The sequence below is a fragment of the Miscanthus floridulus genome, chromosome 18 (genome assembly GCF_019320115.1).
Source record: "Miscanthus floridulus cultivar M001 chromosome 18, ASM1932011v1, whole genome shotgun sequence".
In the NCBI taxonomy this organism is placed as follows: Eukaryota; Viridiplantae; Streptophyta; class Magnoliopsida; order Poales; family Poaceae; genus Miscanthus; species Miscanthus floridulus.
The window spans coordinates 62,189,872-62,213,737 of record NC_089597.1 but is presented as its reverse complement, the minus strand read 5'-3'; the positions used below and the strand labels follow the sequence as shown (position 1 = coordinate 62,213,737).

The following is a 23,866-nucleotide window of genomic DNA, read 5'->3' as shown; positions in this document are numbered from 1 at the left end:
ACAGAGGTGCACCAAGATTTGTTAGAAAACTTAGGAGATCAGCTACAACTCTTATTTAGATCACTTTTACAGATTATGACATACACATGGTCAAAAACAGCGCTAAACCAAAACTGTTCTGGGTTCCAGACAGCGCAGGAACATCAACTTGTGTCAGCTAGATCTCACAAACCTGAACAGCTATTGACATGATTCTAGAGACATTTGAAAGATACCGAAGTCTAGTTATCTCCACAAAAATTTCAGAATTTTTGACAGCCCAGATTTCGAGATATCAGATAAAGAACATAGGCTGCTCCTGTAATCAGCACAGCAGAGATAAGATAAAGCGAGTCATCTGCATTATGATTTCATTCTAAACTTAAAGTTCCAATCTAAGGAAGTTGTGGACATGCCCACAAACTTCCAGCAATCAAGCAAATACCAAATCAACCAAGTTCACAAATTAAACATCTAATCATCCAAGTTCACAAGACCAAACAAAACTAAATATGAAACACAAACTAACGACGGGGTAATCTAGATCAAGGCACCTAACACCTATGGAGCGGTGTCAATCATGGTGAAGGACCGGCGCTTCTTCTTGTAGATCGAAGGCTGTCCAAGTTGAGCTCGAAGTTCATCCACTTGCTTCTGGAGGCGTCTCTAAGCCCTCTGAGATGCACGCAGTTCTCCTTTGACTTCCTCATCCACCCCCTGCATAGCGTGGATATGCTGCACCGTTGCTTCCAGAGTTGGGTCACTCTCTGGTGGAGCCAAGACCTGCCAAACACCCTCATGATCATTGCGAGGAAGGAACCTGAAGCAATCCTCCCTCATGGCCTCAAAGCGACGCCCATGGTAGTGGATGTAGGCGTTCTGTGCTGCATCCTCCATACCATCCAAGGCATGGGCTCTCCTAGCAGGGGCACAGTGGACAGTCTCCACCTCATGTCCATTCTTGTTGTCGTTCCAAGCAGTGACCACTAGCTCTACCTTCCAGAAGGTAGCCTCCAATGGATGCTGGTACTCGGCACAGTGGTAGCTGATGGAGGCGTGCAAGTCTGGTTAGTAGTCGTCCAGCACGTGAGTGAGGAGGGTGTGGTAGTAGGCTGTCTCTGAGGCTGGCTTGAAGTAGTACTTGCACTTCCAGCCAATCTCCTCATCCACCACGGGGACAGCTGGAGATGGTGCAGGTGTAGGGGAAGTAGCCGTCGACTCCTCAGGTGTAGCTATGATAGGATAGACCGGCGCAACAACTGGAGTAGGAGTAGGTGTAGGCATCGGGGTAGCCATCTCCTCGTCGTCGGAGATGATCACAACCTCCTTCTCCACCTATGGAGCACGTGGGGTGAATAGGGCATGATAGCCAGCAGTGCTGAGGCGAGCAGTCTTTGAGTTATGAGACATCTATAGATTTAAAGTGAGATAGAATTAGAATCAACAATTTTAAATAATAGATTAAGGTATAAAAAACATAAATGTTTTAATAAAATAACAAGAATAAGACAGTAAGCAAGAAACCAGAGGAGCAAAGATGATAAATCGACCATTTTCAAACTATGCTTGCGTCCTACAGTCAACACGGCTCTGATACCAATTTGTCACACCCAATTTTAAGGATAAAATTGAATGCACAAAACTCGTGTGTGCCTAGGAATCAATCACACACACAAGCTGACAAATTACATAAAGTATCATCATGGTGTCTCATACATCAGATTCATAATATAACTTAGTCTTATACATCACATCGGAAAGTAAAAGGTAACTCTCTCACGTGGAACACCATCACAGGGAAGGTCAACTGGTTGACCACAAGCCTAAAAATCCTCAGGAAAATCTTCATACCCGTTGTCATCTGTTACCCATCCAGGATTTTTATCCAAATAAAGAAAGTAAACAAGCGTAAGTACATCCCGTGCTTAACAAGTTAACATGGGGTTATGAAGCTCAAAAAGGTTGACACTGGCTTACTACAGTTAGCATTTTTAGTAAGTCAAGCTTTTATTCTCAGGTGTTATTAAATTATGCTTAAGCTCCCATTTAATCCCATATGAACAAATATCAGAGTCAAATGTATCATATATCATCATAGAACAACTTAAACGATCAACAACAAGTAACCAGTTATTCTGTGAGTTTTTCGGGCCGCTCGTGACCGTGAGCACGGCTATTATAATAGTTTGTTACCCTCTACAGAGGTGGTGCACATTCACCGCGAGTCATGATCCCCATATGCCCGGGTTAATTACTCCCATGTCACTGCCAAGGTGAGCGGGCAGGGTACACTATGAAGCCATTTCATAGGTTTCTCTAACAAGTTAGGGCCACTAGGTTTCCTTGGCAGGCAGATGTAGGAACCCCCCTTTCCTATGGCATATATCCATCGCAGCTATACTCATAGGAACAGAGGCAGCCCTATACCCAACGTGGCAAGCCCCATTTGTGCCAAAAAGGTAACCTCTAACTAGCTAGAAAAGGTCCTATTACTGAGCTAAAATCAGAGCCATATGACTCTCCCGGTTGCACTGTCAGTCCCAGCTTTTGCCAACAGATAAGTCCTTATGGAGGGCTGGGAGCAACATGATCAAAGGTCATTTGCACCTTCGCCCTATGGAACAATTGTTATAAATCATGTTAAACTTTTAGTTCCATAGAATCATTCATCATCATGTAGATCAAGTTTAGTTAGAGCACTAGCAATCTACCTATATGCATTTACCCCATAGGAGTCAAGGGAACAAGGCATCAAATGTCTAGAATGTCCTTAGGGTTATCAAAATTAGACACATGCACATGAGTAATTGATTAAAGTGTAATAGGACATCAAGGTAGGCCCAAGCTATACTTGCCTTGATTCACAAACTCTTGCTGGTCCTGCTGGTCGTCGAAGAATTCTTAGTCTCCAATGTTCTCCTCACCGTTTGAACGCGACCAACACTGCAACATACAACATTCCACAAGCATTCATGCAATGCAAACATTCCTAACATTAGAATAGTACACTAACAGTATAGAAAACAAGATAAAATGTTTGTGAAAATAATCTACGTCTCGCTACGATCACGTCAACGCGAAGTTCACGAAAAATGGAGCTAAAATGCGAAAGTTATGATTTAAACGGGATTTCCTATAGCAATATATTTAATTAAATCTAACCATGAAATTAAAAAGTTCCAAACTTGACTCTCAGTGATTCTAACATGTAGATCGTGAAATTATGAAGCTAACTCGATTTGAACGTATCAATTCGGAGCTAAAACCACCATTTTATAAGCAAAACAGTTCAAATGGCATTTCTGTAAATACTGAAAACGTATTTTAGACTAAGCAGTGAACTTTACGCTTTCAAAACGAGAATGCGTATTCGGGGATTTACGCTATGGATTGTGGGTTCAAATAGATGAAAACCGAGGGGCTCTTAAGCTATTTGACCTCCGAAGAGGTATCTTCTAATCTTGACCGTAGATCGGAAAATGGACGGCTAGAATCCAATCTGGGGGAGAGAAGAGAAGGGAGACCCAGCCGGCACAGTGCCGCCGGCGACAAACTCCAAGGCCGGTGGTGTGGAGGTCACTAACGCGCATGGATAGAGGCCTACGGGCCACGGTTCGAAGAACCAAAGGCACCGGGAGAGCGAGGGGGTGAAGGGGACCTCGGACATGCCGATACGGCGGCCGAAGAACACAGGTGGCACGGTGGCCACCATGGCCAGTGGCCGAAGCTCGCGAGCGCATGCAGTAATGGCCAAACAGGCTGCCAAAAGCCAAGGGAAAAGGTCAGGAAGAAAGAGGAGAGCGAGGCTAGGCTCACAACAGGGAAAAACGATGACAGAGTCAGCTCAGGGAAGACGATGACGCGGACGGCAATCTTCGGTTGGCGGTGCTCCTCCGTGCAATGGTTGCTGGGGCTTCCGAGGCGAGAGTGAGCGAAAACAGATCGGGGGACAGCAGGGGGCGCGAGGGGGGAGCTCAGCTCCTTTTTATTGAGGCCAAGGAGCGGGGGAGAGGCGCTCCCACGATCGAAGGTGTGGGCACGGCGGCGGTTGCGCCCGGCGCGCGCGGGGCAGAAGGTCAGGGGCGGCGGTGACATGCGGGCCCGAGTAGTCAGCTACAGGGCGTGGGGAGCAGGCGCACGGTGCGGTTAAGCACGCAGTGCTGGACCAGCAGTTGCTCACGAGTTGGGCTGGCGCAGCTTACTGGGCCGAACGGCCGAGGCGGTTGGGCTGGCGGCTGGCGCGGAGGAAAGGACCAGCGGGCCGAAGGAGCTGGGCCAACGGGCCGAAATGAGAGAGAGGAGAGAGTGAGAAGGATTTTCTTTTTTTCTTTTTCCAAATGGATTCCCAAAAACATTTTCAAATAGGTTTTGAATTCATTTGAACTTTGAATCAAGATCAATCATCACAAAATTAGATATGCAGCAGCATGTATGCATCAAAAAGTTTCTAACCTTATTTTTAATTTTAATTCCACAAAATTTATTATTTTCCTATATTTTAATGCACACATATTTGCATAAATAAATCATATTTACTAATTTTAAAAGAATGTCATTTTTAGGGTGTTACATCTACTCAAACTCATTTAGGTGGGAATAGGGATTTTCATCATCTTCATCCGAAAAGGATTGATCCAGAACCAAGTTGATTAAACAACGACGCATCTTATAGCCTGGTATTAGGATAGGCTTTGAAGACTTTTGTGGCTATAGGCGTGCGCTCTTGGGTGCACCATATTGGTAGATAGGGGTGGATTCTGGATCCATGGTAAAAAGAAAGAAAACGATAAAAGAATAATGATACAAGGTTAAGCTAGGCTCAAAGTTAACTCAACAACCATTTCCCCAGCAACGGCGCCAGAAATGCTTGTTGGTATATATTAATTCACATAGAATACTCCACAAGCGCACGGATAGTATACCGATGTAGCACTTCATCGGGAGTACTGTTGGCATTTCTTAGCGTAATCACCAAGTGAGGAGGTTTTAAGTCCATCACCAGTAATGGTGCTAGAAATGCCTGTTGGTATTTCTTAACACCATTACTAAGGTTGAGTTACTCTTAGCAACGCCACAAAGAAACACCAACTATGATAGTCCTTAAAGATTACAGGCAATATCTACAAGCGTACGGATCTATCGTTGTATCATTTCACCTAGAAGTATTCAGGGTATCGTTATTTATATTTCCCAAAGGAGAGCAAGGTACAATGTGTCTAGCATGGGCATGAATAAGATTACATACATGCATAGTGAACCATAGTATATGACAGGGGTAAAAATAGTATTTCATGGATAGTGGACACACATCTGGGCCAACCTCAAGGATAAAAGGAAAACAAAGAATAAGAGAATGTTCCTACATGGAGCCGGCATGTTCTAAAATAGCTGTGCAAAGAACAATTGATGATCATACAACGTATATGGTTAGAGCTAGGACTAAGTGTAAGATAGGTTGGGAGGCCACCGAGTACTGGTCTGCCAGCAACCTCATGTGACAATTTAGACTCCTACATACTATCCGAACATGGGGGATTACAAAGGACAGATAGGGCTGTCACCACCTACTGCCTACCGCTCAACTATGGAGTAGGAAATGTATTCAACTGTTCCTATGTACCCAGGCACCTCACCCGATTACACAGAAACTACCCACATCCCCTCGGGACTCTGACCCTATGGATTGACAAGCATAGGACATGGGCACACCCGAAGGCATGATGAACCGCCACCTCAACTTAGCTCTAATTCTACTCATATAAGTTATATAAATGATTATGCATAAATTTCTACATGTAAAGAACATCACACATAAACTATATGCTAGTTTATATATCATGATTATAACACGAGAACTATAGTCTAGTCCATATGCACTACTATATAAATGATATGAGAGCTTGAATATGGAAGAACTCTACATAGTATTATTCACACAAAAGTTGCACTTTCTTCCAAGGACACAAGCTCTCCAAGTAGCTCTTGCCTTGCTCACAAACTCAAACTAAAGCTAAGAGTACAAGATGAGGTAGTAAGGTAGGGGCTCCAAATGATGTGTGTCTGAGATGTGTGCTCTAACCCTCTTTATATAGTGATACATGGTTGGTTTTGGTGTAGGTTGTTGGAATATTTTAAACGCACACAGATAAATCCGTAAGCGCATGGATACCGTTGTAGCTTTCACCCAAGAGTATTCCAGAGTATCGTATTTATCCATAGGGAAACAATATTTAAAGAAGATGATAATTCACCATCTTGTATCTACTAACTATTATACTAACTAAACTAAAGTAGGGGTAAGTGTTGTTTATGATAAGAGTTATGAATAATGACTCACACTTAAGAGAATTACATAATAAATGAGTAGTCTAGCTAAGTTGAGAGGATAGCGGGTGAGTTCAAGGTTCATAAATACTTCTCTATTACTTTGGTTCTATAGGGTATAACTAATCATGGGTAAATATAGCGATGATACACAATAACACTTTGGAGCAACAGTACCTTTTCTAACTCTCGAGGGGGATGAGATTGTGTAGTTGGGGGAAGGCTGCCTAAGCTCTACGAACATCAAACCTAACATGGTGGATTACAATGGCCTGACAGAGCTGTCACCCCTAGGGCTACCACAACTAACCGTAGGATTGATCGCAATCTCAAGTAACCTATAGTCTAGACACCATGTCTATACTATAGATTACTATTCTAGTCACATATGATAACTAAAGCACTCGATGCGAGCAGAGATCCCATGCTAAGGTATGATAACTATACTAACCATACACATGAAAGGCTTAAAAGAAGATAGAGAAGATAAATATATTAAAGCATAAGTCTTGCAAAGGTGAGATACAAAGATATACCAGACTTTCGAAGATTTCTCCAGAACCTGAGCATGGCTCAACTCTGCCAAACTCTCAACTAGTGCTATTCCACTTCAACATCTTGAGAGCTGGCTCTGATCCTGATGAGGAGGATATGAATTAGGGTTTTAGGGATCCTCTAGGGAGGGGGTAGGGGCTGCTATATATAGGCCAAGGTGGAGTAGGGAGCAAGGAATTGAGGTGGAGTAGGGGGCAAGGAGTCAAGGTGGTGTACAGGGTAAGGAATTGCCACTTCATCGATCCACGTCAACTCCCTCGATCACCGTTGGATAAACCGACCTAAAACCACCTTAAAATTAAGGGTCCAGATCTTAGGAAGGTTTATGCGGCGATGGAGGGTGAGGCGCCACCCTCATGGGCCAAGCAGCCTTCCTATTGGGCTGGCCGGCCCACTATGGTACTAGGTGGGCTCCTCCTTCTGGTGTTGAGGCTTGGGCTCCGTCTTGAGTCGTCTTTCATAGGTTTCGCGGGTTGAATCACTTGTTGATGTCAGTTTGCCTATTTAGAGTATGACGGTGGTCCGGGGAGCTATTTTCTAGATAAATCCTCCTGATTCACATATTCACCAAAGCTCATGGAATTCATTAGTTTAAACCACTATACCTATGTTTGGTGATGGAATTAAGTGTCTATATAGGATATATTAATGGTTTATGATTAATATTAACAACCGTCAACAAGTTCCCCCACACTTACCCCTTGCTAGTCCCTGAGCAAAGTTAAACTTGAACAATGGATCAGGAATTGCTACAATGCTTCCACTCCTCAAAAGTACATAGGTGTTCAATAAAAAATTCTCCTCCAGATTAGAATAAATTGATTTGACTTCAAACTTACCCATATTACCTTCAACCATGGGGCTCTTAGCCTTCACTTGGGTCTTGAGCAATTGAAAGATAGAACAATCAAGTCATGCACTATGTCTCAAGTTCTTTGTTCCACCATTGTTACAGAGTTTTTATAAGTTTTCAAATAAAACTCAGAGATTCCATTGTATGACACTCTCAAGTCTCTCAATATATGTGGTATTTGTGGATCCTCATCAAAGCAATAAAGATGTTATGCATTTTTCTCTTCCTACCACTAAGGCTTATGTGGAGTTCATAGGTAGGGAGAAAGCTAGAGCATACATGCAATGCATATATTGTAAAGTCAAACACCGGATCTAAAGAGAGTTGAGTCATATAATCAAATCAAGATGTGCATGTGTGTGGATATATGGTAGATATATATATGGTGGCTAACCTAATTCTACTTTGCTCCTTAAAAACTTATCACTCTTTTGAAATGTGGAAACATTTGCTAGAGAGCAGGGGCTATCTTATTCATCTCCTCTTTTTTAAGCGAGCATCTAAGTACCCATTTTTTTAGGCGAGCATCTCGAACACTTTTCTGTCCATTTTTTCTCTTCTTTTTCTTTTTGTATGAATAACTTTTGCATAGCCCCATGTCTCTTTTCTACAACAAAACTTTTGAGAGATAGCAACAAGAAGTTAGAGAATTTATTTGGTGGATGGGAAACCTAACAAGCATGTTTTTATGTTCTCTCCTAGTGTAGGAGTAAAACATTTTTGGATGGATCTAGATGGAAGGCATGTTTTTACGTACTCCCAGTGTAGGGGCAACAGGTGTATATGTGGGTGGTGTATATGTGATCTTGATTTTAAGAACATGACAAACCTCTCATAAGGGTCAACAAAGCTTGACAAAACTCAATGCAAAAGCAAGCAACATATATGTGGAAGTTTTCCTAGCCTAAGTGACATGTATGGATCTGTTGGGAATTGAAGCTTTGCCATATAGGAACACATCATGTAACATTTTTGTGTTTTTCAAAAGATAAATCTCTAGAACTTTAATGTTACTTGGAACAAGATAAGCAGTAGCTTAGACCTTCTTAAATCATATCTATCAATTACCAAGACTTAGATCAAGCATATGCCACCACGAGTTTTAAGTTTAGAGTAAATCCTTATATTAAATAAGTTTTATCCAAAACTTAGAGAATTCAAGGCGGAAAACTAGGTACTTAAAAGAAATTACAATAGAGCAACTATTCATCATTTCCATTTAAGAGATTATTCTGAGTCCTCTTTGTTTTATTCAGCTCTTAAAAACAAATTAAAGCATACTAGACACATCTTTTTATTTCATTTCCATCTTTAGAACACACATTATTACTATATATGATGAATGCAAAGATAAATTTTTATTTTGTTTTTATTCACCATTTTTTAGCTATTAAAAAGAGACTAAAAACTAAAATAAAGGGAAAGAATAATTACCTGGATACATGGGAGTACTTCTCCCTCAAGCTAGCTCTTTCGGTGAGGGTTCGGTGTCTTAAGTCCTTGAAACCGGACTTCTCCTTGTGAAGTTAATTGATCAAATACCTCAGTTTACTCTTAAGATGAGGATTCTTGTGATGTCATCTCTAATGGTGATGTCACCTTTTTCCGCCAAAGCCATCTTGGTTTCGAGTTTGGATTTTGGTTTGACAGGTTCATCTTTCTTGACTTGTTCCTCCTCCTTGTTTTGTGTTTTGAAGTCAAACATCAGTAGTAGAAACTGGTGACATCTTGTGTGCATCATTATTGCCAATTCAGAACTTTCACTTGTAGAACTCGGTGGATCAACTCCCCCACACTTGCTCGAAGTGTGTTCTGCTCATGAAGACAAGGTAGAGATCAGGTGCATGGGCTCTGTTGGTGGAAAAACACCAACATAACCAAAACTTTATTTATTCTTCTCTAGCCTTAGGCACATTGGATCATGATAAGTGTTGATGTTATGTGCATTGTTCATTCTTACAACATGGGTGATAAAATGAGAATGATTGTGACATTTCAATACATCTATCAAAAAGAGTAGAGTTGCTTAACCTATGGAAGGATTGTCCATCTTTACAAAATGTATCAAACTTCACATGATTACGACTATCAACTTCCAAAGATAAGATATGCAAAATTTTAGCTCATTTGGTTATGACTATGAGATCAAGAAAGTGATGCTATGAACAAGCTTAAGAAACAATACATGTTGAGTTAATCAAGTTAAATCAAGCAAAGTTGTAACTCAAACATGTTTGTTTCTTCATTTATGTGAATACCAAGATCAAAGGAAAGCTTTTTTAAATAATGACCACTTACCTTAATATGTTACCTTCATCATTGGAGCATGATGACACCCTGTGATGAAGGCTAGATGACTTGTGGTGATCTTTTCTTCCTGCTTGAAGCTTTCCTTGCTTGAGCTATTCATGAGCATCTTGTCTCCTATATCGCACTCCTACTTTCTCATTCTTTTATCATGTCATCCTTCTATCCTTTCTTTTGTGGATCTCAACACTTTGTTTGGACCTTTTGCTCCCCTCATTCCATCATGTCAGAGCAACAAGAGTTTGAGAGGAGGAAGAGCATTGATGGATCATCTTTAGAGGAGTCAGCCTTCCTCCCCCACACTTGAACTTTTATGTCACTCGACACTTAAAGTCAAGTGTGAATGTTAAAACATCCCTCAGAGCATGTTGTTACTCCCATGTCCTTAGATATTGTTCATCATCCTTCGTTCTTATATCTGTCGGTGAAGGCTCGTTGATTTTAGATACATTGAGTTCGACCTCTCCTTTGCATTTAACTTTTCTTTGAACCATCCGATCTAGGAGATAATGATGTGGGCAGTTGCATATTCTTCTTCGTCAACCTTTCTTGATTTTCATTGGTTCCTGGTTGACAAATTGATGTTCATTGGAGATGCAGACTCGAGTTCTCCCTTGATGGTCTTTTTCTTCTAATGGCATGGCGGAGAATTGTTCTTCTTTGTTGCTAGCCATCTTGATGGTCAAGGAAGGAACCTCATTGATACTTACATGAAAGCTTCATCTCTAATGACTTAGGGACGTCATCTTGCAACTGTGGTTGTTCATGGTCTTTTGAGACACAGTCGATAATCCACCATTGATTGATGTTTGTTGACACAATGATGCATGCCATGCTGTAATGGCATCTCATGATCCTTGTCCTTGTTGTCGACGTGCAAGATGGTGTCTTCAAAGATGATGAAAGCAGGTCATAGATTGGCTAATATGAGGTGAATTGTACCCTGCTTCACATCAGCATCCTAGCTTGAGTCTTGGGAAAGCTCAACGCTGTAGCCTATTGATTTGTTCGTCACTTCCTAGGAGTGAGTGCTTTTATTGTAGATCCATTTTATGGCACTCATCTCCTTTTTCTTTGTCCCATAGCTAAAGTGGTGGTTTGGCAGGTTCATGTCAAACCATGAACAAGCATAGCTTATATTCATTCTTTCCTGCAAAATGTTAGTGGACACATACCCGAGGGAGTATAACAAATTTGAACCATGGGTTATTGTCCATAATTTTTTTGTGATTTTTTCCTCTATGCTAATGAAAGGATGGTTTTAGGATTACTTTAGCATAGATTCTATTTATCATGTTTCATGTGTTCGCTGCATTCTAGCATGGTTCAAGGCAAAGATAACCTGTAACAAAAGATAAGTTAATAAACCTTGATACTTACCGTTCTTCCATTCATGATGAATGAGCTGTGTCTTCTTTGCGCAAAGTTATTTAGAGTTCATCATATGCCTTGCTTCATCTCCAATGTGACTTCATCTCGGGACTTCCCCAAATTGAATTTGAGAGTTTTCTGTAGGGGTTAGTCCAACAAAATAACTAGTGTCTACATAAGCAATTTTTAGTTCAATAACCAAACTAGACTCCATGTCTAATTGGATCAAGGAAGGCTATTTAACTAAGAACCACACTTAATTTAAATGCCTTTGGAAGTGTGTACAGTACTTTCAAACCAAAGCATACTTTGGTAGACAAAAGTAACATGAAAGCATCATAGTGATTTATTCAAATAGAGATGAAAGGGCATGATCATGGTGAGATATTATTTTACTAAGCATGAGCCTTCATGTGCTCATATTTTTTTCTTTGTTTAATAAAGATGCAAATGGGATAAATATATGCATGGAACTAAATATGCTGTGGATTTGACATAAGAAAATCCAAACTAAACAGGGTGCATGGATTATTCAAAGTAAACATGCAATGGAATGCGAAAAGTTAAAAGATAACTACTCATCAAGTTTAAAGTCCATGAGCAAGAATATCTCACCCTGATTTGATCATACTTACCATGACTCACATGGAATTTGTGAGTTGTGCAGCATTTGTTTCTGTCACTTGAGATGTGATTTGAATTCTTGTGACGTTGACCTTTTCTCCAATCTATGAATGGATAGAATAATATATATATGCAACACCTGTCAGATGGTAGGGTTCTAGTGTTGATGGATCATGAATGTTCAGACACCCTGGGTTCTTCAATCTTTCTCTTCTTCTCTTCTTTTTCATGTGGAAACTTGCTAAAAGGTCGCAACGGTATCTGTTGTCCTATCTTTTCCACAATTTGACAGAATAGAGGTAATCCTACTAAAGCTAGTGATAACTAGATTAGTAGACATCAACATCAATATCAAAGTCTTTACGCCAATTGTTTCCCCGGCAATGGCGCTAGAAAGCTTGTAGGTATATTTTAAACGCACATAGATAAATCCGTAAGCGCACAGATACTGTTGTAGCTTTCACCTAGGAGTATTCCAGAGTATCATATTTATCCATAGGGAAATAGTGATTAAAGAAGTTGATAATTCACCATCATGTATCTACTAACTATTATACTAACTAAACTAAAATAGGGGTAAGTGTTGTTTATGATAAGAGTTATGAATAATGACTCATACTTAAGAGAATTACACAATAAATGAGTAGTCTAGCTAAGTTGAGAGGACAATGGGTGAGTTCAAGGTTCATAAATACTTCTCTATTACTTTGGTTCGATAGGGTATAACTAATCATGGGTAAATATAGCGATCATACACAATAACACTTTGGAGCAACAATACATTTCCAACTCTCAAGGGGGATGAGAAAGCGTAGTTTGGGGAAGGCTGCCTAAGCTCTACGAACATCAATCCTAACATGGTGGATTAAAATGGCCTGATAGAGCTGTCACTCCTGGTGCTACCACAACTAACCATTGGATTGAGCGCAATCTCAGGTAACCTATAGTCTAGACACCATGTCTATACTACATATTACTATTCTAGTCACATATGATAACTAAAGCACTCGATGCGAGTGGAGATCCCATGCTAAGGTATGATAACTATACAAACCATACACATGAAAGGCATAAAAGTAGATAGAGAAGATAAATATATTAAAGCATGAGTCTTACAAAGGTGAGATACAAAGATATACCCGACCTCCGAAGATTTCTCCAGAACCTAAGCATGGCTCAACTCTCCCTAACTCTCCACTAGAGCTATTCCACTTCTACATCTTGAGAGCTGGCTCTGATCCTGATGAGGAGGATATGAATTAGGGTTTTAGGGATTCTCTAGGGAGGGGCATAGGGGCTGCTATATATAGGCTGAGGTGGAGTAGGGAGAAAGGAACTAAGGTGGAGTAGTGGGCAAGGAATCGAGGTGGAGTAGGGGGCAAGGAATTGCCACATCATTGATCTACGTCAACCGCCTCGATCATTGTTGGATAAACCAACCTAAAACCACCTTAAAATCAAGGGTCTAGATCTAAGGAAGGTGTACGTGGCGGCGGAGGGCGAGGGGCCACCCTCATGGGCTAGGCGGCCTCCCTGCTAGATCGGCTGGCCCACTATGGTGCCAGGTGGGCTCCTCCTTCTGGTGGCAAGGCTTGAGCTCCGTCTTGAGTCATCTTTCACAGGTTTCGTGGGTTGAATAACTTGTTGATGTTGGTTGCCTATTTAGAGTGTATGACGGTGGTCCTTGGAGCTGTTTTCTAGATAAATCCTCCTGCATTCACATATTCACCAAAGCTCATGGAATTCATTAGTTTAAACCCCTATACCTATGTTTGGTGATGAAATTAAGTGTATATGTAGGATATATTAACGGTTTATGATTGACATTAACAACCGTCAACACAGGTAAATTAGGAAACTGCCGTAGAAGAGTGGGCCAAGAGGAGGCGATTGGGGTATGGCCGCACCCACGATGCGCTCACACCCTAGTGGGCCTGCCTTGCGACCGCCTTCATCTAGTCAGTTCCTGAGTGGGCCTAGACGCTGTCCATGGTGGTATTATGCCTAGGTATGTTGTATAGGTGGGCTTCTCTTCTTATTCTCCTTTGCGCATTTCTGCTTTACGCCTTCTGTTTGCGCCTTTTGGTATGTTTTCCACTTGTACTCGAATATGTGACCTGTAAAACATAATTTCTCCAATACAAGTGGAACTAGGTCAATAGTAAAGGCGTATGTGTCAAAAGCATGTTTATTTCTCCTATTTTGGACTATAATTAGCGGTTAGAAATGGTCGTTAGTGACCGCCAACAAATCCCCCAAGCTTAACCTTTGCTCATCCCGAGCAAATAGCTAAGTACTTGGTTGTTGATCAGGAGTTGCTACTATGATGATATAATTCACAAGTGCCATGTTTATAACAAAGCATTCGTTCGCAATTTAAATAAGTTGGTATTTTATCCACCCTTTTACTTTGATCCCTATGGGGCGTATAGCTTTTCCAAGTTCTTGGGCGGTTGTAAGATAGAACGGTTATAATAGAATCACCAATGATTCGTTCTTTGATGGACCATCTATCCAGAGTTTTTTATAAGTTTTTGCAAAGAAATGTAAGTTCCTTAGATGATTCTCTCGATCGCTCAATGTGTATGATACCTCACCAAAGGCTTTTGAAATTTTGCCTTCTTTTCATATCCTACCACTAAAGGCTTTTGAGTGGAGTTTTGGGTAGGTATAAAACTAGGGCGTACTTGCATCACATATTTTGCCAAGTAAAAAACTAGACCTCAAGGAGATGCAAGTCATGCACTTTGATCAAGACGTGCAAGTGTGGAATTTTTATAACTTTCTATTTCTAAATATTTTTGGTACTCCTTTGGATCATCAATCTCTCTCTTTTTGGATGAATGCCTTGAAAGTATGGGCTACCTTTATTTCTTTCTTTCTTTTTCTTTTCTTTTCTTCATGCTCTTTGGCATGCATTTTTTTCTCTCATGCCATTTGGCATGGATATTTTTGTTTTCTCTCTTTTTTTCTTTTTTAGCATAGCCCATATCCTTCTTTTTGGCACATGAAATTCTTGATAGAGAGACACATGATAAAGTGGATGGAGTAATTATTTGGTGGACGGAAAGAAACATGTTGTGCGTAACTCTCAGTGTAAGAGTCAACAATTTTATTTGTGGGTGTACGTGTGTCTTGATCATGGGTGCATGACGAGAATCTCAACAAGGGTCACAACAATTTGACAAAGCTCAATGCTCAAACAAGTAGCATATGATTAAGGTTTTGATTTGAATATCATGTCATATGGCCTTGGTGGGTATTCATAATTATTGAGGAACTTTTGAATTTAGCATTTTTGAAAATGAAATCTCCGAATGTCAAGTCTCTCTTAGAACAAAGTCATAGTAAATTCTGTTTGTACCATATCATAACTCGCAACAACTTAGAAAAGGAGCATGCATTTGCAACCCACAAGTTTTTAAGTTTTAGGATGAGACATTTTTAGCCAACAAACTTAAATCTTGAGAAATACTAAGTTATAACCTAGACACAGATGAATTATAGACAGAGCAACTATTCATCATTTCAACTTAGGAGAAACTCAACATTCTTAGAACACATGAGAGTGGAATTCATATTTTTTGTATTTTTATCATCTTTTATTTTTTTGGTATTTTTATTTTTTTAGAATTTTTATATGCTAATAAATAATAAATGTAGAAAATAAAAATGCAGGAATTGAAAAGATACAAGGGTACCTCTGCGGGGTCCTCCCCCAAGCTAGCTCTAGGCCTATGGTCCGGGATTGTATCCCATAGACCTCCAGTAGGCCGCATGTGCTTCTTATTGTTGCCTTAGCAGCGCTTGATGTCCGTGAATTGTTGTTGCTGCTGTAGGTGCCATTGTCATGTATCCTACACATGAGTGTTAAGTGTATTTTGAATTTCACCTGTGTGGATTTCCAATCCTCTAAGGCGAGTGTTGATGCCGTCTAACTCCCAAAAGTCCAAAGTAGACTATCATGGACGGACGGGTGGTGGTAGCCCCTTGGAGTCAGATGAGTGATGCACCCACGCCGCATCATCGGCCTCGTGCCATCCCAATCCACTAGCCTCATGTGGTTGCGGGGTGTGTTCCTAGCCCGGCTGATACCAGGAGGAGAACCTCGGCGTCTGCATGGCTGAGAACCCCTCTGTATGGAATGCCTGAGGCACAAGGGGTGTCGGTGTTGGTGTCAGTGTCAGTGTTTGTTGAGAGCTGTCAGCTTCATCCCTAGCCCTGCTTCTTGTTCCCCTATGAGAAACAGAACTCCTGCGCGCTTTCTCTTATTTGACAAGAGTGAAGGTGAGTGACGGGGATTTATACAAAGAGAATCCTAGGTTAGGGAGCAGGATCTCATTTGTATATCCCAGGAAGAAAAATACAAGGCTCCCTTCATCATCATATTTCAAATGGTGCCCTTGCATCAAGTAGTGCTCATTAATATCAATGCGTGGAGTAGAGATGTATGTCACATCTTGTCCATCCAATGCACCAATATTGGTGGCAATACGAGTCACAAGGGACGTGCAAGAGATAGATGTAGAGGCCTTGAAAGTTTCTAACCAATGTTTAAACATTTCTTTCACATGAGCAATTTTAATCTTTTTAAGCATGGCATAGAGAATTTGCAATTCGGCATGATAAACAAATCTTATGTCTTGCCTAGCAAACAAAGTCATGGCAATCTATCGATGCATGAACCTCAAAGTAGGATGATGAATATTCATATTTCAAGGTTGAAACTTGCCAACTACATTTTGACTAGAAATCATTCTCCAAAATTCTTGGCGACTAAAACCTTTGAGAGCATGATCTAAGTCAATTGAGCATCTTGTATTAAAGCCTATATAAGAGCTGAGATTTCTCCATGTAAGATTATATTCTTTCTCAAAAAGACAAAAAGTAACCCCACCCTCAACTTCTTGCATAGAGCATAAGAATTGAATTATTAAAAGGTGAGGACCAAGCTCGTCGACAGGAGCAACATTCTCACATCCAACGACTTTCTAGATGGTGGCGAATTTGGTGTCCATACCTATCTTTTGGAGGAGGTCAGGGTCATATGCCAGCATATGGATGAACTCAAGATTCTTGATGTGGCTGTATGCCTATGTCTCCCAGTCTCTCTCCAAATCAAGGTGTGGATCATCGTTGCCTTACTACATCAGTTGTTCTTGCTCTGCTCCTAGCTCTTTTGTCGGCTCGGTTTCTTCTTCTTCATGCATCGAGCTTTCTTTGGGCTCAGTGTAGCATGCACTTGAGCTTCCATGGGAGCGACTTGAGCTCGCTCCCATGGCCTTCTTGAAAGTGCCAACGAGCTTTCTCCTAAACTTGGCCATGGTGGAAAAAAGACAACAACAAAACTCGCAAACGGGGCTATGTTAGTGAAAACAAATTGAACAATCCACGAGCTTGGCTTGGTTGTGATGAGCTTAGGAATTTTCTGTAGAGTTTCCTTTCTCTTGAGCTTTGTGGAAAAATATTTTGGCAAGTGATGGAGCAAGAGAGTGTGAGAGGGAGTGAAAATGGAGAGTGTGAGGGTGAGGAGAGCTCAACCTTGGGCTCTCGGTATTTATAGCGCGAAGCACTAGCTTGGGGAGGTAGAGGGCAACGGCTAGGTGCCATTGGCGAAGGCACAGGGCCAACGGCCACCTGTAGGGTGCAGCCGCATCCCTGGTGCACCCACACCTATAGTGGGCCCGCTGCTGCCCCCCTTTGGCCAGTAGCTCCCAACGACCATTTTGAACTCAAGACCATTGTTCTCCTTTGTTTCAAAATCTTGCTCCTGAATTTGATTTTCCACAAAACTTTTATTATATTCTAAATTTTCATAAATATTTTAAAAATGAGAAATGATAATAGAAAATCTATACTATCAGAAAATGATTTTTATTTTTTTTGAAAAGATTATTATGAAGTAAAATTTAAATTTTGAATTTTAAAAATTTTGAAATTTTGATTTTTTTGAATTTTTAAAAGATAACTACTGATTTTCCTTCGGCAAGGGCTCAACATTTATAGTCCATCGGCATGACTTCTCCTCTTCATTGCTCTAAAGTTGCATGAGTAAATTTGGGGGAATTCTCGAGTTGCCCTAGGAATTTCCCCGTATTGTTGACAGGATTAGCGGCAGCAATTTAAGGAATTTGTGTTTCAATCATTTTATTAAAACTTAATTGATTCTTTATGGAGGAGCATAAATTTTAAAGCTGAGAATTTATATTTTCAAACATTTTATCATTCTAAGAAAGCTTTTTAGTGATATTTTCATTGATTTTAGCTTGGCCTCAGACCAAGTCTTTCAAGGATGGTTGATTCGAATTGAAATTTGAATTACCTCCTTGCGGGTGGGATTGATTACTCCACCCGTTATTGTTACCTTGTTGTTGGACCCCATTATTGATGTATGCATCGTCTTCATGGGTCTCAAGGCAATTGTTCCTTGAATGTCTGACTTTTCCATAGACCTCACACGTCATGTGTGCGTCCATGGCCTGGACGGTGCTTTTCATGGCTTCCTTCTCGGCCGCACAATCGTCCAGTCTTTTCATCAATAAGTCTATTTTTGTGGCAAGCATGTCCGCCTCCTTCATGGAATGCATGCCTTTTTGTTGCTTGTGCTCCTCCCACCAGCTTTGATTACCCACCATTTTCTCGATGAGAGCCTTAGCTCCAACGACGGTCAGGGAGAGGAATACTCGTCTAGCAGCGGCATCAACGTGCCCGTTCGACATGGGTGTTAACCCTTCGTAGAAGTTCTAGAGCATGAGCCAGTCCTCCATCCCATGGTGTGGGTAGGCCTGGATGTAATCCTGAAGCCTTTCCCAAGCCTCGGGGATGGATTCTTGTGAAGTCTGCTAGAAATTTGAAATCTTCCCCCTCAGGGCATTTGTTTTACCCATGGGGAAAACTTCATGAGAAATGCCATGGAACATTTGTCCCACATGTCGATAGCTCCCTTGCTTTGGTAAAACCACTATTTTGCCTTCCCGGTGAGGGAGAAGGGAAACAGACAGAGCCTTATGCTAGCTTGTGCATCATCTTTGATGACTATGGTGTTGCACAGCTCAAGGAAGTGTTGCAAATGTGCACTTGCATCCTCGCTTGGCAAACCACAAAATTGGTTTGCTTGCACCATCGTAATTAGGCCAGCTTGAAGCTTGAAGTTTCTGATGTCCATGTTGACAGTGGGCCCAACGAGCATGTTGGCAATAGCGGGGTAGAGTAGTCATGGAGTGACTTGGCCACATCAGTAGTAGCAGATGGTACAGAGGTGACTAGTTCAACTACCAGTGGAGTAGCAGAAGAAGTAGTACAAGACCTGTTCTTCCTTAGGCGTGCCTCCAGATTATGTTGTTGTTTGGTAGATCAAAACCACTCATACACTATCCTGTTTTCATTCCACAACAGGAAGAAAACAAGAAGAATTAGCCTGCATAAACTATGGCTACCATTACATGCATGTGGTCATTGTTCATGTTATGCTAGATTCTTTCAACCTATGCCCTCCCCGACAACGGTGCCAGAAATGCTTGTTGGCATTTCTCAGCGTAATCACCAAGTGAGGAGGTTTTAAGTCCATCACTAGTAAGGGTGCTAGAAATGTCTATTGGTATTTCTTAACACCATTACTAAGATTGAGTTAATCATAGCAACACCACCAAGAAACACCAACTACGATAGTCCTTGAAGATTACAAACAATATCCGCAAGCGTATGGATCTATCATTGTAGCATTTCACTCAGAAGTATTTAGGGTATCATTATTTATGTTTTCTCAAAGGAGGGCAAGGTACAATGTGTCTAGCATGGGCATGAATAAGATTATATACTTGCATAGTGAACCATAGTATATGACAGGGGTAAAAATGGTATTTCATGGATAGTGAACACACATCTAGGCCAACCTCAAGGATAAAAGGAAAACAAAGAATAAAAGAATGTTCCTACATGGAGCCGACCTATTCTAATATAGCTATGCAAAGAACAGTTGATGATCATACGTATAGAGTTAGAGCTAGGACTAAGTGTAAGATAGGTCGGGAGGCCACCAACTACTGGTCTGCCAGCAACCTCATGCGACAATTTAGACTCCTACACCCTACCCAAATGTAGGGGATTACAAAGGATGGACAGGGCTATCACTACCTATCGCCTACCCCTCAACCGTGGAGTAGGAAATGTATTCACCTATTCCTATGTATCCGGGCACCTCGCCCGATTACACAGAAACTACCCACATCCCCTTAGGACTCCAACCCTACGGATCAACAAGTATAGGACATGGGCACACCCAAAGGCACGATGAACCGCCACCTCAACTTAGCTCTAATTCCACTCATATAAGTTATATAAATGATTAAGCATAAAGTTCTACACATAAACTTTCTGCTAGTTTATATATCATGATTATAACATGAGAACTATAGTCTAGTTTATATGCACTACTATATAAATGATATGAGACCTTGAATATGGAAGAACTCTTCATAGTATTATTCATACGGCAGCACCCAAGGTGCGCCCATACCCTGGTGGGCCCGCCTCATGACTGCCTTCATCTAGTCGGTTCCTGAGTGGGCCTGGACCCTGTCCACGATGGTATTCTACCTAGGTAAGTTGTGTTGGTGGGCTTCTCTTCTTATTCTCCTTTACGCATTTCTGCTTTATGCCTTTTGGTATGTTTTCCACTTGTATTCAAATATTGACCTGTAAAACATGATTTCTCCAATACAAGTGGAACTAGGTCAATAGTAAAGGCATATGTGTCAAAAGCATGTTTATTTCTCCTATTTTGGACTATAATTGGCGTTTAGAAATGGCAGTTAGTGACCGCCCACAAGTACCCAGTTTTATATTGAACTCGAGGAAACGTGTGTGAGAATAACTAAGTCTAGCTTAACCCGACTTCACAATCAAGGCTAGATAATAGAAGCGTAGAGATCACAAAGGTCTTCTAGTTCTAACTTCAGTAAGCTTTGTCTTCTATCGTTCAACTCTAGGGATATTACTAAAGAAAACATAGATAGAGTATGTTCCCTATAGTAACAAGGTCCTGCTAGGCCTACTAACGGGAGGTGGACTATAATGGATTCAACGAGGCTATAAGAGTCACCATCGCTAGGTACCACCGATCTAGAAAGTAGGGTACATCCACGAGTAACCGAGTCTAAGCACCACACTTACACTATGAATACTACTTTAACCTAGGAGCTACAAGGATTATAGTACTCAAAGAGAGTCGCAAACCTAAAAAATAATATAAACAAGATTCTTACTGAAGCTATGATTGGTTTTGATGATTGTGGTGGCTCTAAGAACTCACCCTTTGGAGTGGAGAATTTAAGAATAGAAGTGGAATCCATATGGTGGGTGATGAAAGAAAAAAACAAAGATACATGGATGACTTGGTTCGATTCTAGAACAACTACCATTCCCCGGCAATGGCACCAAAAAGCTTATTGGTATTTATTACGCAAATATTTAAATCTGCAAGTGCATGGGTACCACTGTAGCTTTCCCCCGGAGTATTCCTAGGTATCGATTTCCATAGGGAACGTGAAGTGGACTAGAAAAGATCAAGGTCATCCAAGGGAGAAGTTTTTTGTGGGTAGAGAGGGGTTTTCTATGGTTTTCTCAAGATGACTAGATAACGAAGACTTAGGCTTACTAAACTCACTTACTTCAGAGCAACAGTACCTTTCTGGTCCTTGAAAAGACTAGGAAGAAGTGATCAGGGTCAGGCTGCCAAAAAGCTCTATGGAAACACCAACCTGAATTTGGTGGACTACAAAGGCCTGGTCGGAGCTGTCACCTCCGGGGCTACCACAACTATCCAGGGTTGGGCCAAACTCAGGTAACCTATAGTCTAGACACCACATCTACACTATCAATTACTACTCTTGTCTCACGTGATAACTATAGCACTTGGTCCAGCGGAGTTCCCGTAAGTAAAGTGAAGTAAGACTTGAAATTAATCAAATAGAAATCTTGGAATTACCAAAGTATAACATGGATATTACTCAAGAATAGAGTTGGCTCCATAGAGGTACAAAGTTGAGGAGGATCTGACAGACTCGGCTCCTTCTCCACACTCTTCCTCTCCTCTATCCCTATTTTCTTTTACAACTAGATGTCATGCACCTAGAGGGACACTACTACTAAATATAGATGAAGAATGGAGCACAAGTGTAGGTGTGGAAATGAGGAGGCCTCTCCCATCTATTTGTAGCTACTTGTTGGTCTGTTTGGGGAATATTCCAAAGAGATCCCGCATACAACTGTCATGGAGGAGCCACCAGGAGATGCCACGTGGAAGGAGGAGGCGGTTGGCACATGCAGGGGTGCGGGCGCACCTAGGTGTGGCTTCCCCACGACCTACTTCTGCATGGCGGTTGCATGTTGGGCCTGGACTGCATCTATGTCAGTTTTGGCCCATGTTTGATCTGGTGGGGTATGCTTCATGGGCCCTTTTCCTCCTTGTGCCTACATAGGATGGAATACGCTTTGTGTGTTTGTGTATTTTGTGTACTTTTCTATGTTTTCCCAATATATCTCCTATAAATGAACAATCACCAAAACTTATGGAATTTGTTAGATATAAACACTAATACTAAGTTTGGTGTTTAAATGGGATGATTTTATGTGGGAGTTGGTGGTTATTTTTAGGCGTTAAGGACTACCAACAAGCTCCCCCACACTTAGATCTTTGCTCCTCCTGAGCAAAGGTTGAGGATAAAGTAAACATAAACATAACTATTCAAGATATGGGCTAGCATAAGGTTTATTCCAAAACTTCACCTTATACCTGTGGGATATGTGGAGTGGCTAACATATCTTCTTGAGTGGTTGAAAAGTGGAACGGCTCTAAAACAAAGTCATCTCTTCCCATTTTCTTATCTTAGTAACTTGGAGGTTTTTGTAAACTTTTTGAAATAAAGCATAGTTCACATGTATGCCTCAAATGGTACTTTCAAATCACTTAGTGGTAGATGTTTCCTCACCAAGGCACATCATAGAAATGCCTTCTTTTTCTTCCTACTTCTAAAAAGCTTATATGGAGTTTGGGTAGTAAAAAGTGTGAAGGCATACTTGCATTTGCATATTTTGCAAAATCAAACAATGGATCCAAGGAGAAAGATGTCATACAATCAAATCAGGATGTGCATGTGTGTGGAACATTTATATGGTGGCTAACCTAATTCTACTATAATCTTTAAAACATATCTCTCTCTTTATTGGGAAAATTTTGAGAGAACATGGGCTATCTTTATTATTATCTTTCTTTTCTTTCTTTCTTATCATCTCTTTTTCTTTTTCTTTCTTCCTTCTTTTTCTTTCTTTCTTTGTTTCTTTCTCTCTCTCTTTTTTATGATAGCCTCATGCCTCTTTTTTGCAACCCAAACTTTTGAGAGAGATATCAAGGATTTGGATCATTTATTTTGATGGGACCTAACAAACATATTTTTGTTCACATCCACTGTAGGAGTAGAACATTTTTGGATGGATCTGGGTGAAAGCCATGTTTTTGTGACTACTCCCAGTGCAGGAGTAGTGCATATATTTGGTGGCGTGTACGTGATCTTGATTTTAAAAAGCATGATAACTTTCTCAACACGGGTCAACAAAGTTTGACAAAGTTCAACACAAAAACAAGTAGCATATGTAGAAGGTTTTAATCATGATATTTGGCATTGGTTGGAATTTTTGTCACCATTGAGGAGTATGTGAAGCTATGGATTTTGGCATTTTATCAAAAGAAAATTCTCCAAGTACTATGAATAGAAAAGGTTGGATTTCCATGTCAAAACCATATCTCACTTCACAATAACTTAGTCAATATGTTTTTCCTATATGTTATTTTTCCCA

General features: G+C 40.8%; 1 non-coding gene across 1 annotated transcript; it reads left to right on the top strand.

The window, feature by feature from the left end:
• The first annotated feature begins 18,778 nt into the window (after nucleotides 1-18,778).
• LOC136524946 (small nucleolar RNA R71) lies at nucleotides 18,779-18,885 on the top strand. Its single transcript, XR_010776291.1, has one exon. It is a non-coding gene; the product is annotated as a small nucleolar RNA R71 (small nucleolar RNA).
• Nucleotides 18,886-23,866: the final 4,981 nt, after the last annotated feature.